The following is a 16,023-nucleotide window of genomic DNA, read 5'->3' on the forward strand; positions in this document are numbered from 1 at the left end:
TTGTCATAGGCTGAGTAGAATGGTAAAATGACCTCCATCTGTAAAATCTGTGGAGTGCCCCTTTAACCCCATTTTCGTTTTAAAACTCCAGGCTAGCGTATTAGTGTGGACAGGCGAAAACGAATAACTTGTTGACACAGACACTCACATTTGGCTTCCTGATTGGGTCTTATCAGTCATGCAAAGCGGAAACACAATGCTACTGACAATGTTTTCGTTTGTTTGCTTATTAAAATATTTTGTACTGTGTAAATAACGCTTATATACTTGTACGGTGCATGTTGTCGTAAATGCTTTGCAAGGACTTCTAGTCTGTTTTGAATGCTCCCGTGTTTCTTTCAGTAACAGTTCCACCTCGTTGTCTTTCCATGCAAAAAGAATCTCTGCTGTGGTTCTTTTCCATTGCTATTCTTTATTCATCTCTAGTAGTTCTTTCTGCAACTGCGGGAACAATCTGCTTCCTGGTTACACCAGTACATGCATGCCCAGTGTACGTAAATGGCCACTAGATGTGCGTTTTCAGTTGTTTTAATGTAGACGGAGGTCAATTCTAATACGCAGCTAAAATGATGGTGTGGACGGAGATTGTCGTTGTTTTAAATAAAAAAAACTTAATGTGGATGTAATCTAAGTTAAAACACCTGACTCAACACTCCTCACTAACCTTACAAGGCTGCAGGTGAGGTTAGATATACCAGCATAGGTTTGAACATCTGTCAACGGGGCAGGGCTTGCTGCTCATCTGCTGTTAGGAGACCTGAATGACACATGTAGGTCAGACCCTGCTGGGCGCCTGGGGGTTGAAGCGCTGCTGGTGCTAGCTGATGTAACTTGGGGTGCCAATGAGAAAAAGAGCTGCGAGCCAGATGTAGAGTCAGTTTCAAAGGAGTGGATATTACTAACACAAAGACACTGTGAGGCGGTGCCACGATAGGGAGAAGAATATGGCAGTTTTCCAAAACGCTGTCAACACATTCAATTGAAATCCAGGAAGGTGGCTCTTGCATTGCAAGAAACTGTCTATTTTTACCTGCATAATACCTGGTTGCATAATTCAACCCTCTGGAATGTGCATTGAGGACACGTGAAATGTTCACCTGCACCTAAGATTTAAAAAAAAATGTGAATCATTATTGATCCTTGCAGGGAAAATCCCTTTTCTCCCATCCACATGGTGGTCAGAGGTCAGTTTACAGTGGTTCAGGTTCTTACTGAAACTCTTACAAACATGGAGGTATGTTGGCCGACACAGTTGCTTACTTACTTAGGTCACAATAAAAAAAACTTGATGGCTGTTCACACCAGGGTGTACAATTGCTTCAATCACATTATTTTAAAAGAACATTATTAATATGGGGAACCAATGTTACTGATCTATCATCTCATCAGAGGCATTTTATTTTAGACAGTGTAGAGCAATCTGCTTAAGATGACAAAGCATTTCCTGCAGCTGGTTTGAAGCAAGAGTTCTACATGTAGGAAAATTAGCTTACTTGCAGTCTTGCTGGGAGTTTGATGAGTTAGATCAATATTGCTCCCATGTCCACATATTAATTATAAAGCTACCTTCAGCAGCCGGTTAGTTTAGTTTAGTGCTAAAATGAAAAAACAGCTAGACCCCCATAAATCCTCCACTTGCTATTTTTACAATTTGGTTTTTATACGGAGTAAGCAAATGATATATTACATGTTAATTAGTGAGCGTTATTAGCTTAGGACAGAGCCAAGCTTACTGTTATCCTTGTTTGCAGTCTTTCTGCTAGGCTAAGCTAACTGGCCGCTGAAGATAGCTTTATAATTATCATATACACATGAGAGGGGTATTGATCATCTCATCTAATGCTCAACAAGAAAGTAAATACCATTTCCCAAAATGTCAAACTATTCCTTTTAGATTGCAGTGTTTTAATGTCCCCATTCATAGACGAAATGCCCCAGAAGCTAATCCTAATGCGTCGCAACTACTACAGTACCACATGCGTACAATCGCAAATAGGTAATTTTCAACTTGTGTACTTGCATATCTTTATGCTTTTTCTTTAAATTTTGACCAAAAAGAATCACAAAATCCCAAATTTTCTTAAAATAAGGCTTGTATTTGCTTTCAATCTGTCCAACTGCTGACTGCCAAGAATATGAACCAGTAACCAATTTGAATCAGGATTGATAAGTAGAATTGCATTGGATAAAATTTAAAGAATAGCTAATCCTGGGGGCAAGATCAGGAAAGGGGAGGTGATGCATTGTCAGCATGGTGGCATGTCAGAACTAACCAGTGCCCCGATGTCCAACAACGGGCCTCTGAATAATCAGAGCACCCCAGGTTCATGGTCACTGATGCAGCAGAAAATGAGTTTTAGACTCCGTAAAGAGTCCCCCTCTGTCTTGTAAATGGAAGAGAATGAAATCTGTAAGAGCACATTGCTTTCTTATGACTCATGTTGCATAATTAAATTGACCCAAATTTTTTATTTGTACTTAACATAATGTGATAAGAAGCACCTAATTTGATCTGCTCGAGATTGTAGAAAGGGTTAGGGCTCCTGGCAATTGAATTGCTGAGGTGAGTTTTGAATTCAAGCCTGTGTCTTTTTTTAAAGGCCTCCTCTTCCGAAAGTCAAACCTTGAGCTGTAAAAGAATAACATATTGTTACGAAGCAAGATGCTGCCGTCATCATTAGCACACATCAGCAGATCAATAATAACTGATAAGATCACCAGAGTGCGGGTCTGCCTGAGCGGGTTCACAAACAAGTTTAGGACACACCATGCTCAAGTACAAAAGGCCAATATGGTGTTTGCTGAAGGCCATCTAATGTCACATGACACAGAAGTCAGAGTTTTTGTCGATATGTTTTTTTTCTCTTTGAATGACTGACTGCAGTATGATTTATTTTAATAGATCTTGCAAAGGAATTATGCATTTGCCTTTTGTCAAAATCTCCTGGAATTTCAAAGTTACAGTGTCCTCCATCAATTAGAAATCATGACTCAGTCCAAAGCAAATGTTCTATGTGATTTTCCATCAGCTTTCCGAGAATTCTCATTCATTCATCGAAAGACTTTTCAGCATGCAAAACCTATTGGTTGCAGATTTCTTCACAGGGTCAGTCAGTGATTGGAAACAACGGTTAGCTTTGTTAGATGTTGTATTCAAGGGCATAGATGTTAGTATACATTTTTAAGTCGTTATTTTAACTACTGTTGTCCATCAGTGTCAAGTCAATGTATTTGCTCAGTGTGTTACAGAATTACATTATTGAAAAGGATAATAGAAATCAGAGATTTTGAGAGTTAAAACTTAAGAAAAAGAGATGTAAAACCTGGATGAGGCTAAAATCATAATAGAATAGGCTTCTTTGAGTCATATGTGCCCATGTTAGTATTTCCTGCTGTCTCCAGCTTTGGACTGCAGTGTGGCGTCTTTCCTCTGAACGGTAGCTCTGTGTCGCTGCTGTCTCTTTCCCCCACGCTTAGAGAAATCTTTGCTCTGCTTGGGACTGTCTCACTGCTCCAGGATACTTCTCACTGAAGTGCCTGTGAGCTGCACTTTAACGGAGGTGGTGAAGTTAACATTTGTATAGATTTGTGGTGAGATTTCTATCTGATCAGAAGTGTTTTCATTTAGTTTCGGTATTACACCTCCTTGTCTCATGCAGTACTGTCCCAAACGGTTCTAACATATCAATAGAGAAATAGCATAGGCCAATGCAAAACAGAGTAGGCCTATACAGTGATCTGATAAAATATGTTTTTTTCATTAAGTTTATTCTCCAAATAGCTAATTTTTTTTCTCAAAATATTACAACTTCATTCTTGAAATGTCACAGGATAAAGATATGTGGGCTTTATTCAGAATGTGGGATGAAATGTTGAAACATAACCTGCACCCTTATTGTAGTTCTGTCATTCTTTGTGCTTGTTTTATTAAATGTCTTACAGCATGTCCTGCAGCCTCAGGCTATCCGGTTTTTGCTCCAGGTCAGATGAAATACCTGAGGTTCAGAGGTAAAAATTACAACACATTTTCTCTGGAAATACTGGGATTGTGCAAGCTTACTCTGAAGATGTTGTCAGACCATAGAAATGTGGTGAGAGAAAGTGAAACTTTGGTTTACCACCACTGGATGGATTGCTATGACATGCTATGACATTTGGCACAGACATTCATGGTCCCCAGAGGATGAATCCTACAGACACTTATCAACCCCCTCATTGTTCCTGCAGTTTTGTGCTAATTAGCAAATGACAACATAATAAACTAAGATGGTAAACATGGTATCTGCTAAACATCACAATGTTAGCTATAGTGAGCATGCTGACATTAGCGTTTAGCTCAAATCACAAATGTGCATTAGCATGGCTGTAGGAGGCCTCTATGATGTGGCACTGGCACTCTGAAAGAGCCCTAATTTGTCCTGTGCAGTGTTGGGCAGCAATATTATTACTTTATATATATATATATATATATATACACTACCGTTCAAAAGTTTGGGGTCACATTGAAATGTCCTTATTTTTGAAGGAAAAGCACTGTACTTTTCAATGAAGATAACTTTAAACTAGTCTTAACTTTGAAGAAATACACTCTATACATTGCTAATGTGGTAAATGACTATTCTAGCTGCAAATGTCTGTTTTTTGGTGCAATATCTACATAGGTGTATAGAGGCCCATTTCCAGCAACTATCACTCCAGTGTTCTAATGGTACAATGTGTTTGCTCATTGGCTCAGAAGGCTAATTGATGATTAGAAAACCCTTGTGCAATCATGTTCACACATCTGAAAACAGTTTAGGTCGTTACAGAAGCTACAAAACTGACCTTCCTTTGAGCAGATTGAGTTTCTGGAGCATCACATTTGTGGGGTCAATTAAACGTTCAAAATGGCCAGAAAAACAGAACTTTCATCTGAAACTCGACAGTCTATTCTTGTTCTTAGAAATGAAGGCTATTCCATGCGAGACATTGCTAAGAAATTGAAGATTTCCTACAACGGTGTGTACTACTCCCTTCAGAGGACAGCACAAACAGGCTCTAACCAGAGTAGAAAAAGAAGAGGGAGGCCGCGTTGCACAACTGAGCAAGAAGATAAGTACATTAGAGTCTCTAGTTTGAGAAACAGACGCCTCACAGGTCCCCAACTGGCATCTTCATTAAATAGTACCCGCAAAACACCAGTGTCAACATCTACAGTGAAGAGGCGGCTGCGGGATTCTGGGCTTCAGGGCAGAGTGGCAAAGAAAAAGCCATATCTGAGACTGGCCAATAAAAGAAAAAGATTAAGATGGGCAAAAGAACACAGACATTGGACAGAGGAAGACTGGAAAAAAGTGTTGTGGACGGATGAATCCAAGTTTGAGGTGTTTGGATCACAAAGAAGAACGTTTGTGAGACGCAGAACAAATGAAAAGATGCTGGAAGAATGCCTGACGCCATCTGTTAAGCATGGTGGAGGTAATATGATGGTCTGGGGTTGCTTTGGTGCTGGTAAGGTGGGAGATTTGTACAGGGTAAAAGGGATTCTGAATAAGGAAGGCTATCACTCCATTTTGCAACGCCATGCCATACCCAGTGGACAGCGCTTGATTGGAGCCAATTTCATCCTACAACAGGACAATGACCCTAAACACACATCCAAATTGTGCAAGAACTATTTAGAGCAGAAGCAGGCAGCTGGTATTCTATCGGTAATGGAGTGGCCAGCGCAGTCACCAGATCTGAACCCCATTGAGCTGTTGTGGGAGCAGCTTGACTGTATGGTACGCAAGAAGTGCCCATCCAACCAATCCAACTTGTGGGAGCTGCTTCTGGAAGCGTGGGGTGCAATTTCTCCAGATTACCTCAACAAATTAACAGCTAGAATGCCAAAGGTCTGCAATGCTGTAATTGCTGCAAATGGAGGATTCTTTGACGAAAGCAAAGTTTGATGTAAAAAAGATCTTATTTCAAATACAAATCATTATTTCTAACCTTGTCAATGTCTTGACTCCATTTTCTATTCATTTCACAATGTATGGTGGTGAATAAGTGTGACTTTTCAGGAAAACACAAAATTGTTTGGGTGACCCCAAACTTTTGAACGGTAGTGTATATATATAATTACTTAATGATATTACTTTTCCCAGTAACTAGTAGTGTAACGGATTACTTTTCCAAAACAGTAATATTATTACAGTTACTAACTAAGTAATGCCCGCGGACTAAAAGACGGCTCCCCCACCCCGAGTCTCGACTCCACCGGTTCCCGCACACCTTCTCGCCAGTAAACACCGGTCTGCTCTTCACTCACGCATCCATCAGCACGGATCCGACTCCTCCCCTTCATCCCCCACCTGTCTTCCCCTCAACCCTTCATCCACCACACCTCGACCCCTACCCCTCATTCCTCGACCCTCTCCCCCATCCCTACATCCCTCAGCCCACCCTTCGGGCACTCAATCAGCTGTAATACTGCCATTATTGTGTCACAGTCTAAGATGCAAAGAACATTGTCGTCCGTGGTAAACTTTCGACCAGCAAAAAGCTCTCAACCGCGATGGGGTGGTAGTGAAAGTAGTATAGTAACGTAATGAGTAACGTAACTAGTTACTTTTATCACCCAGTAATAAGTAAAGTAATAAAGTAATATTATTAATGAATTTTAAGGAGTAATAAGTAACGAGTAATTTATTACATTTCTGAGTAACTTGCCCAATACTGGTCCTGTGAGTCCATGGAATGGATGTATCCTGTGCAGAGCTCACTCATTCATTCAAAAGATATATCTGGATAGAGAGGATATATAGTGAAGTAGGGGTAGTTGGATTAAAGGGGAGGATTTAGGTTAAATGCAGTGTAAAATAAAATGTAGGGATTTAAAATGGAAATCTTCAAGCTATGTTTTAGTTCATCATTTTTAACCAGATGTTAGTAGTGGACCATAACATGTAGCACATGCATCCAACATGTAAATTGTGTGAAAAGGCTGAAGAAAGGAGGAGGGGGATGTCTCAACATGCCGCATATAATAAATTCTTCCCAAGTGGAAACAGACAGTTAGGATCATCTGGAGGAGGGTGTGCACTCAGTTCAACACGTGTGGCTCTCAGCTCTGTATGATGTGGTTCCACGATTTGCTGGACTCAACTTACATATGATGACTAAGAACAGTAGTCTGCCAAGTCAATCCACTGAATGTAACTAGCAGCTGTAAATCTGTCCTACATGACACGCTTCATTAGTGGCGACATTGGTTGGGTAGGATTGAACCACTTACTCGAGACCCACTGCCTCAACAGTCTCACACACATCATAGCCCTTTTGCAGTTTTATGATTATGTTTCCACTACAGAGCCGAAAATGAGACAGTTGGGATTTGGGCTGAGGAGTGAGTGTGCTTTATACCTTTTTTTTAACAACTGCATACCTTCCTGACATTTCACTGGGGTATATACACATATATAAAAAAACAAACACAAGACCTGCTGGTGATAGAAGTCATTGTATCGTGTATGCCATTGTCTAGCCTACAATGCTGTGTGCCTAATTTGCAGTTAGCCTACTTAGACTTGTCTTACTGGGTTTAAATACTAGAATTAGTAGATTCTTGCTAGAGGACCCGATGACACGTCAGTGGGCTGAGCGGAGATGATAAGCGCACAGCTTTGTCTGTGTTGGCTGGCTCACCTTTCATCAGGACTAGACAAAGTCAACTTTATTGTCAATTCTACCATTTACAAGGTACACAGATGATTGAAATTGTGGTTCTCTCATGACCCATGGTGAATGCACAACAAAAAAATTATTTACAAGTCAAACAAATAATTTCCAAACTTGAGTGCAAATATTGTCCATACTGTTTCCACAGTGCAAAGGTGGATAGCAGCAGGGTTTTTTTGATTGTTTGTTTGTTTTGTGATCCTTTGTAGTTATGCATTCCTTTGTAGTACCGTGCTGATATAGGTGGGTGGAGGTTTTGCATTTTAGGCTTTTGGGGCAGAGGGGAGAGGAAGGGGAAAGTGTTCAGCATCCTAACGGACTGATGGATGGAACTGTTCCTCAGTCTGGTGGAGCTGGCACGGAGGTTCCAGTACCTTCGCTCAGATGGCTTTAGACTGAAGAAGCTGTGTGAGGGTTTGCAGGCTAGGCGGGTCCCGTAGATGTCTAGATATGAGAGTGGTATCAATCTTCTCATCTAACTTTTGGCAATAAAGTGAATGAGGGCATTTTCCATAATGTCAAACTACTGCTTTAACTTGAACGCAGAGAGAGCTGCAAGAACATCAGTGACTTTTAGCAACTCATCCCATTGACCTAAGGTCCATCTTCCTCTCAGGAGTAGTTTGCTAGTGATGCTTATGTGGCTCGAGTCAATTCAGCGAATAAGTTGTCATCATTTTTTAATTAGTAATTGAGTTATTGAGTGAGAGGAGCAGGCTGGTTATGACAACAATGAATCACCAGATCCCCATTGCCCTAGAACAACTCCATTTTTAATTCCACACTGGCTTTGTGGCTTCCAGTGGAGGACTGTGGTTGCAATTTGCAGCTCCTGTGACGTATGTTAGTTTGTGTAATGTGTGAAGCTTGACGAAAGCATGCCTTTACAACTTTCCATTATCTTTCAGAACACTGATTCCATTCAAGATTTTCTGCAAGATTGTTATTAAATTACCTGGTACGTAGTTATAATAAAGTTAAAAAATGCCAGACAGAAAATTTTATTTGCATGAACCAGTATTGAGCTGGGACTGTTACTGAATGTAATACGGGAGTGTGGCGGGGAAAACAGACTGGGAGTCGTCGCAAAGTAAACGGGACATGCACAGTACAAGTGTAGGCTATAAGTGTTATTGACACGGTTCAGAATATTTTAATAAAAGTACCAATTCAAACTCTGTCAGTAGCACCATGTGTCTGCTTTGCATGACTTATAAGACCCAATCAAGAGACCCGAGTGTGAGCGTCTGCGTCTTTAATGTCCTCCGTTTTTGCCCGTCGTCACTAAAACGCTACTTGGAGTTTCGAAATGAAAAACGGGGTCGGCAGCGTTTTCAAACTTCTCCGTTTTAGGTCTTCGTTTTTGCCGTTGTAGTCTGGACAGGAGGTGCAAACCTAACAAAAGGTCTCCGTTTTAAAACGAAAATGCAATAGTGTGGACGGAGCCTTTGATGGAGGAAAAACAAGCATTGGACGCATTTGTATAAGTAATAATGACTTGTGTCATACAATGTGTGTCACATAAGTGCATAGACCTGATTTTACACGCAGGGGACAGGAATGTCTTATTTCCACTTATTCATCCATTCAAACAATGAGCGACAAGTGTCATGTTAGATGTTTTGGTCAAAAAAGTTTCTGTCTGAACCATGACAGAAACATCCCCATTGGCCTTTAATGTTTACCAGCTGATGTCAACACTGTGTAATTCTCCTGCCACAGAAATGACCACATTCACAAATCCACGTCAGAAAACCTTGTTAAATGTTAATTATCCAAAGAGGAGAACAGTTCACAGTGTTGAGTAAGAACAGTGTTCTCTTGGTAAGAACATTTACAACGCCAGGATTTTATGAGGTCTTACACTCTCAAACTAAAACAAATGCAAAGAGAGGTCAAACACAGAGGTGAAACAGCTACTTAGAAGATCCACAGATGTACACTGAATTACAGAGAAATAAGCAAATAGTGTTACCTCATCTCTAATGCTTCTTTGAGCACTTTGCCAAAGCCTGTGTCAAAACAAAACCAAAACAGTAGGACACTTCACACAGCACACAGAAACATACCTCGGAAAATTGAGCTAATCATCAAGAGAACATCACGAAAACAGTCAAAAAGTCTTGGCAAGCGCTTGCATTAAGTAGGTGGACATTGTCCGTAAGATGACAAAGTTTTACCGAAGGAATTATTAAAAGAAGGTTGGGTTTGTGCACAGAGGGAGGTTGAGCAGACAACACGGGAAAACATGATGTTACAAACTTGTCGAAGTGGGACCAGCCTACTCCAGACACATCTGAAGAAGTGAAGTTATCAGGGGGGGGTTGTTAATAAGAAACCTTTTTCATACAACATAGAACATAACATAGAGAGATATGTGACAATTTATCATGTGCCAGTTTAGTCAAACTAAACCTGTTTATTTCACAGATAGAAAATGTGAGAAAATAGTGTAAACATTTTCCCAGGGCCCAAGTAGTTGTCATCAAATTGCTTGTTTTTTTTTTCCAATCAACAGTACAAAACCCAAACAGATTCAGCTTACTATCACATAACACAAAATTTGCGAAGTTGGAAAATTGTATAACTTAAATTATTGCCCAGCCAGACACTGAATTTGTATAATCTATCTATTTACCAAAATACAGCAAGTAATTTGCTCTCAGTAGCTTCTTTCTTTAGACAGACCCTGCCTTGTGTCCATCTTTACTCTACATCACATTACGGTTTTACACATCAAGGCCTAAACCTTGATGTGTAATAGATAGAAATAGATAACAGAAACAGCAGTTTCTGCATTGCATCACTATCTCTGCCATTGTTACAAATCATTACATGTCTTCAAGTGATATTCCTGCTTCAGGATTGTTAATGAGAGACGTCAGTTAGACATGTTTCTTTGCCTCAACTGTACCCTTTAAGTCTTTGTTTTCATGCGTGTGATATCTTTGACCTCAAAGACTGAGCTCAGTCACTTCTATAGCTGGCCGCTCCACTCTGAAGTTTGTGACCTTGTCATCCCCAGCCCCCCACGCAAACACCTGTCCTTGTTTGGTAGTTGCAGGATTCGCTCAGGGACAGGTTTCTAGTCACAGGTGATTGGCCGAGTATGCGTGTGAAGCCCCAAACACACTTCAAGGACTGCAATACCATGTAAGGAATGTCCCTGCAGCTTCAGGGAGCATCATGGTGACAGGTCTATGTTTGTTGGAATTTGGCTTTCATGCTATTTACTTGGCTGTGTTGTTTTCTGTAGTGATTACTGTTTAAACAAAGTGACGGCTTTGTTGTGGCTTCACTTTTTTTCCTAAACTACTAATACCCAGGGTGTAAAGCCTGGGAATTGGTAGCATCTGGCTTTTGTCTTCTGTGTGAAAGGGTACAATTGTCATTCACTCCCGGGTTAAATTACTCAGTAGTCACGGGAATTGATCAGCTCTAGCAGTGATATAAACACGACACCCTGGTGGAATGACAAATTTCTGGACCACATACAGATGTCTGTAAATGTCTCATCCATATGTTTATGCACTCTTAGCATGCTTGGCTAACAGTCGACCAGTTGTGACTTTGTATCCGCACTGGGACGTCTTTCAGAGCGCAAACTCTAACTAACCCTAACACTGTAAACACACTTTTACCTGCCCAGGATGATGTTAACCAGAAACACCTTATTTTTATACAGTCTCTAGGCTGCACACAGCGACCATCACAACATTGTCACTGGCCTCCATGCTGTTCTCTACTGTTTACTAACCCTGTGATGTCAAATACAGAAAAAACAGAAACGGCAAACTAAAAATCCTTAATATACTAATTTTGGTATAAAAAGGAATGGGAAAAGTTGCATTTCTTTTTGGGGGAGACTTTAAGTCAGTTGACAACCTACTAAAACCGACTCCTTGTTTATTTTGGTCTGTGTGCTAGCAAATTAGGCTTCGGATGTTTGGTAAAGCTTCGATCATTTTCCTCGATGATTAAGTCTGAAACTTAAATGGCAGATACTTCCAAATGAGAAGTTGAATACATAAGCAAAAGCAGACACCCTTTCCCAGTTCAGTACACTCAGGAGTTTTGCTGCTCCAGCCTTATTACTTGTTCTGGTAAGAACAGTAGCTAATGGTCGTTAGCTTATGTTAGCAAATAGGTAAATATTGCTGGATAATTGACACTGAGCAGTTCGCTGAATTTTGACTCTTCTTAATTTGTGCTGTTACAGTAGATTGTAGCATTTAGTATTATCCCATACCTCTTCGTGTGCTGACATAGCAGCTGCTTCAGCAAACATGAAAACAGTATATTCTGAAATAATTTGGATGAAAAAGTTGAATGCCTCAGCCTGTTTGGCCCTTACTAATTTCTAATCCATGTAAACAATTTTGTATGTCAATACCTCCTAAAAGCATAAATAACTATCCCAAATACTATCCTGAAATTGCTGTAAAGCCTACAGTCAGCCTTTCTTTGTCTGTATAACCAGTAGCTTATGATGGCTAATGTCAGCTAGCGTTCGCAAAGTTTTGGTAAATATTGCTGTGTAGCGGACTCGACCGCCTTTGTACTCGGTCTTATCTCGGTCTCGGGATTTTATTTCAAGACCATAACTTTGGGAATATCAATAAATTGCTTTTGCATTGCCTGATTTGTTAAAATCCTAACTTTGATTGGAAGTAAAACTTATTGCTTTAAATGCAACCAATAACCCTAATTAAACATGTGTTGTTCCCGTTAACGACTGTCACCCCTCCCCGCTATGCTTACGTTGATTTCAGCTCTTAGTGTTTATATGTAGGTGTTTTAATGGGAAAGTGGATCCTTCTGATCACTTTGAGAAGTACCTATGATCTCGTTCCACATTTTATTGGGCGCATGCAATGCAGGGAACTGGTCTTGGTCTTGACTCGGTCTTGCCCTCCCTTGGTCTTGGTCTCGAGTGCTCTCAGCCCCTAAAAGTCCTGGTCTTGTCTCGGTCTCGATAAACTCTGGTCTTGGTCTTGACTCTGGTCTCAGTTTGGGCGGTCTTGAACACTAGGTTTTAGCATTTAGCATTTATTCCATAATGGTAATTGTGTGCACCGTGGCTGCTGTTCAGCAAAGGTAAGAAATACAACATACAATATTGTGTACGTTTTGCACATAGAACGTTTTCATTCAGTATAAGTTTCTAACCTGCTCACTCACTGCACAAAACTTTTCAGCAGTTTTTCCTCACATGTTCGATGTGTGTGTGTTCCTTCATTTGGACGGCATCACAAAGTGGACAGAGATAAAACCTCATCCCTGACATGAGCATGACCTTGGGCACATGGACATCCCCAACGCTGTCCTCTTATTGGTTGGCCGGCGGCACAGCCTACTCCGAAAACACAGACAGTTGCACGCAGCGCTTCTCTGCATCTGTGTGTGCAGCTGCGTGTGCAAACAATAATGTGTGTGTATGTGTGTGGGTGTGTATTGCTTGGTACTGAAGAGGCAATACAATGACGATTGAACCAGTTGTTTTAAGAGGCGTGTGTGTGCGTGTGTGTGATCAGTTCCCCAGTGAACCCATTGTTAGCCAACAGCTCTCTGATGTGATCTCGGCCCCTGATCAGTCCACATGAGTTTGGCCTGTTTAAATTTGCACCAGTATAATACTGGATGGTCATAGTCATGTTGTATGTCATGTGATCCCGCCTTGAAGCGACCATGGGTTTTAACAGCTTTGGCAAATCCTGGTGTCTGTTTTCTCTTCTTTCATTTGAATTATCTATCTATCTATCTATCTATCTGTCTTTCTATCTATTTATCTGTCTGTCTATCTGTCTGTCTATCTATCTGTCTATCTATCTACATTTTCCTTTGTACTTGTTCACACTGGTATATAGGAGGAGTCTAGTGAACTCTGCCCGCCTCATTGGTTGACAGAGGTCCTCCCTCCTCCCTTTTAAAAGCCTGCTGACTTACCTGAGTTACATTTCAAGATCTGCAGCTTCTCACCCACTCACTTGTCTATCATTGGTCTTTAAAAAAAAGGGGGGGGGAAGGAACAATCCCAGAACCTCTTTAAGGAACTTTTTAATAAGTGAGTATGACTGATTGGATTGAAAAAATGGCTAGGCTACCAACCTTCACATGCACATGACTTCACTCTTCTAGCTGTTTGAGGAACACACAGTTGCTTGTATTGTCAAGTAAGTCAAGTAGACCAGTTTCGGCAGTGTCTTTCTGGGAGGGATTTGTCTCTCAGGTGTTGGCTGATGCAAGAGTTTGCTTGTTAGGTGGAGGATGTCTGAAGAAGTTGTGTTGTTTTAAACTGATCTGCTGTAAGAAAAGATCTTATATTTCTTTTTAAAGCATGTTCATAGTTGTCTTATTTCGCAACTCCTCAAAGGTTTAGAGATTTGGAGCAAATCTGTTTTTTGTCATTTCAGCTTTTCTGTCTCAGTGCACTTCATCTCTATTTTACAGTGAATGCTCGATCTTACAACACAGAAACTAGGGTTTGGAATTCTGTGAATCCATTTAAGCTATAAAAAAAAGAGACGATACATGCAAGTCTTTTTGTCTCCAATTCAAATTGAAGGTATGTGATCTTCTGACCCTATACTCTGAGCAAAGTTCAGTAGGTTGTCCTTGCAGTCCTTTAGCCTAATGTTTGTTGTGTAAATTAGCAGCTGTAAACCCAGGTGTGAAGGCATCCCAGGACACAATGGGATCTAAATGATGCCGACTTTCAGAAGGGATCTTGCATTCATTTGACTTTTATTATAAATGAACATCCGTCAAGCCCTTGCCAGCGCCACGCTCTCTCTGCATGGCTCTGGAGCACCATAGTGACGGAGTAGGCTACAGAAACTAGGAGTGTGGTGGAGAATTTGGCGGAAACACTTCAGAAGAGTCTGAGAAAAGTTTCTGATGCTCCAGATAAAAACAGAACTCATTGAGTTACGCGTTCGGAGGAGGGATAACATGGATAACCCTTGGTGCAGCCCGAGCCTGGTGCGAGCACACCTGTAGGCATACAGGATACACACGTGTTTGTGTAATAACACAAACACTGTTCCGCACTGCAGGTTTAGTGTGTGAAATACTCTTTGGGTTTTGGCTGTGAAGGTGTTGCCTTTAATCCAGTATGCAAATGGACTCAGCAGTCCTCTGTATGGCCATGTGTGCAATTGTGTTTGGGAGGATAAAATTAGATGTAAGCAAGAAAAACAAGTTCCAGCAACAAGTGGTCATTAAAGATGCACTTTACACATGTTATCTTAATTGTAGGTGTAAACCCGTTTCTGCAATGCAAGTCTGATACCATGTCAGAGCCGGGCCTGTGTGCCACATGGCACACTGCGGAACGTGTGCTTCTATGATGTTATGGTTGTAACATTGGCAGCATTAAACTTGGGAACATACAAAGTTAACCAAGTTGGACAGGTTAATCCTCTTGGCAACGAAAAGTGAAAATTGTTCTCTATTTCTCTCTCGCCACACAGCAGACAGCGACAGTGAGAGATTAGGGGTACTGGAGTGTGTAATGTGGTTGTTAACGGTAATGTAGCCACTTAATCTCCGTTGGCTCACAGAGAGCAGGTTTTAATGCAGCCTACATCCGAAGAGCAAGATCACAGGGAAAACAACAGCCTACCATTGTTTAACAGAGGTTATGTCTTGCATATCAAACTGCATCAGCCAGGTTGGGTCAAGATGGAGAGCTTTAACGCCTCTGACATTGTTTACAGCTGATAACCTTGTTGGAACAATGAACACTTACTTTTGCTGCATAGTGGCACATTGACTGTATACACTCTTTTCACATTGTGATGCAAAGACCCTGCTGCTAAACCACTTCCTTCAGCTGTTGCTTAACAAGCATCCTTTGGTATTTTCCACCAGTTGTTTTGTTCTGTTTTTAAGTTAATGCAGTTAACTTAAATAATAACATTAAAAGATAACCAAATAAAAAGCTGCAAACTCACATACACCTTTCTGTGCTTTTTGTAGCTAGCTAGTGAACCTCATCAACACCAGTCAGTGTAACTGTCAGTTATGTTCATTTGCAGCTCAGTGGGAAAAGTGGTTTGTGCAGTGGTGGACAGTGTTGGGCAAGTTACTTCCCAAATGTAATACATAGATTAACTTGTTACTGTCATTTGAGTGTAATTAGCTATATTACAATATTACTGTCTCTGAATTGTAATGCTTTACACTACTTTTGCGTTTCTTTTTAGTTCACTGCTATTTATTTATTCTAGTGATGTGCAGATTTATCCACGATCAGGTGGTCTTAAAAAATCATAAAATTGACCTTCTGATTAATAGCGGGGGGGTGAAATAGGATGAATT

General features: G+C 40.7%; 1 pseudogene; it reads left to right on the forward strand.

The window, feature by feature from the left end:
• The first annotated feature begins 8,027 nt into the window (after positions 1-8,027).
• LOC119918522 overlaps positions 8,028-16,023 on the forward strand; it is a 13,551-nt pseudogene continuing 5,555 nt past the window's right edge.

Source organism: Micropterus salmoides, unplaced genomic scaffold (assembly GCF_014851395.1).
Source record: "Micropterus salmoides isolate LMB-PRFRI ecotype aquatic unplaced genomic scaffold, ASM1485139v1 Ms_hic_scaffold_23, whole genome shotgun sequence".
Taxonomy (NCBI): Eukaryota; Metazoa; Chordata; class Actinopteri; order Centrarchiformes; family Centrarchidae; genus Micropterus; species Micropterus salmoides.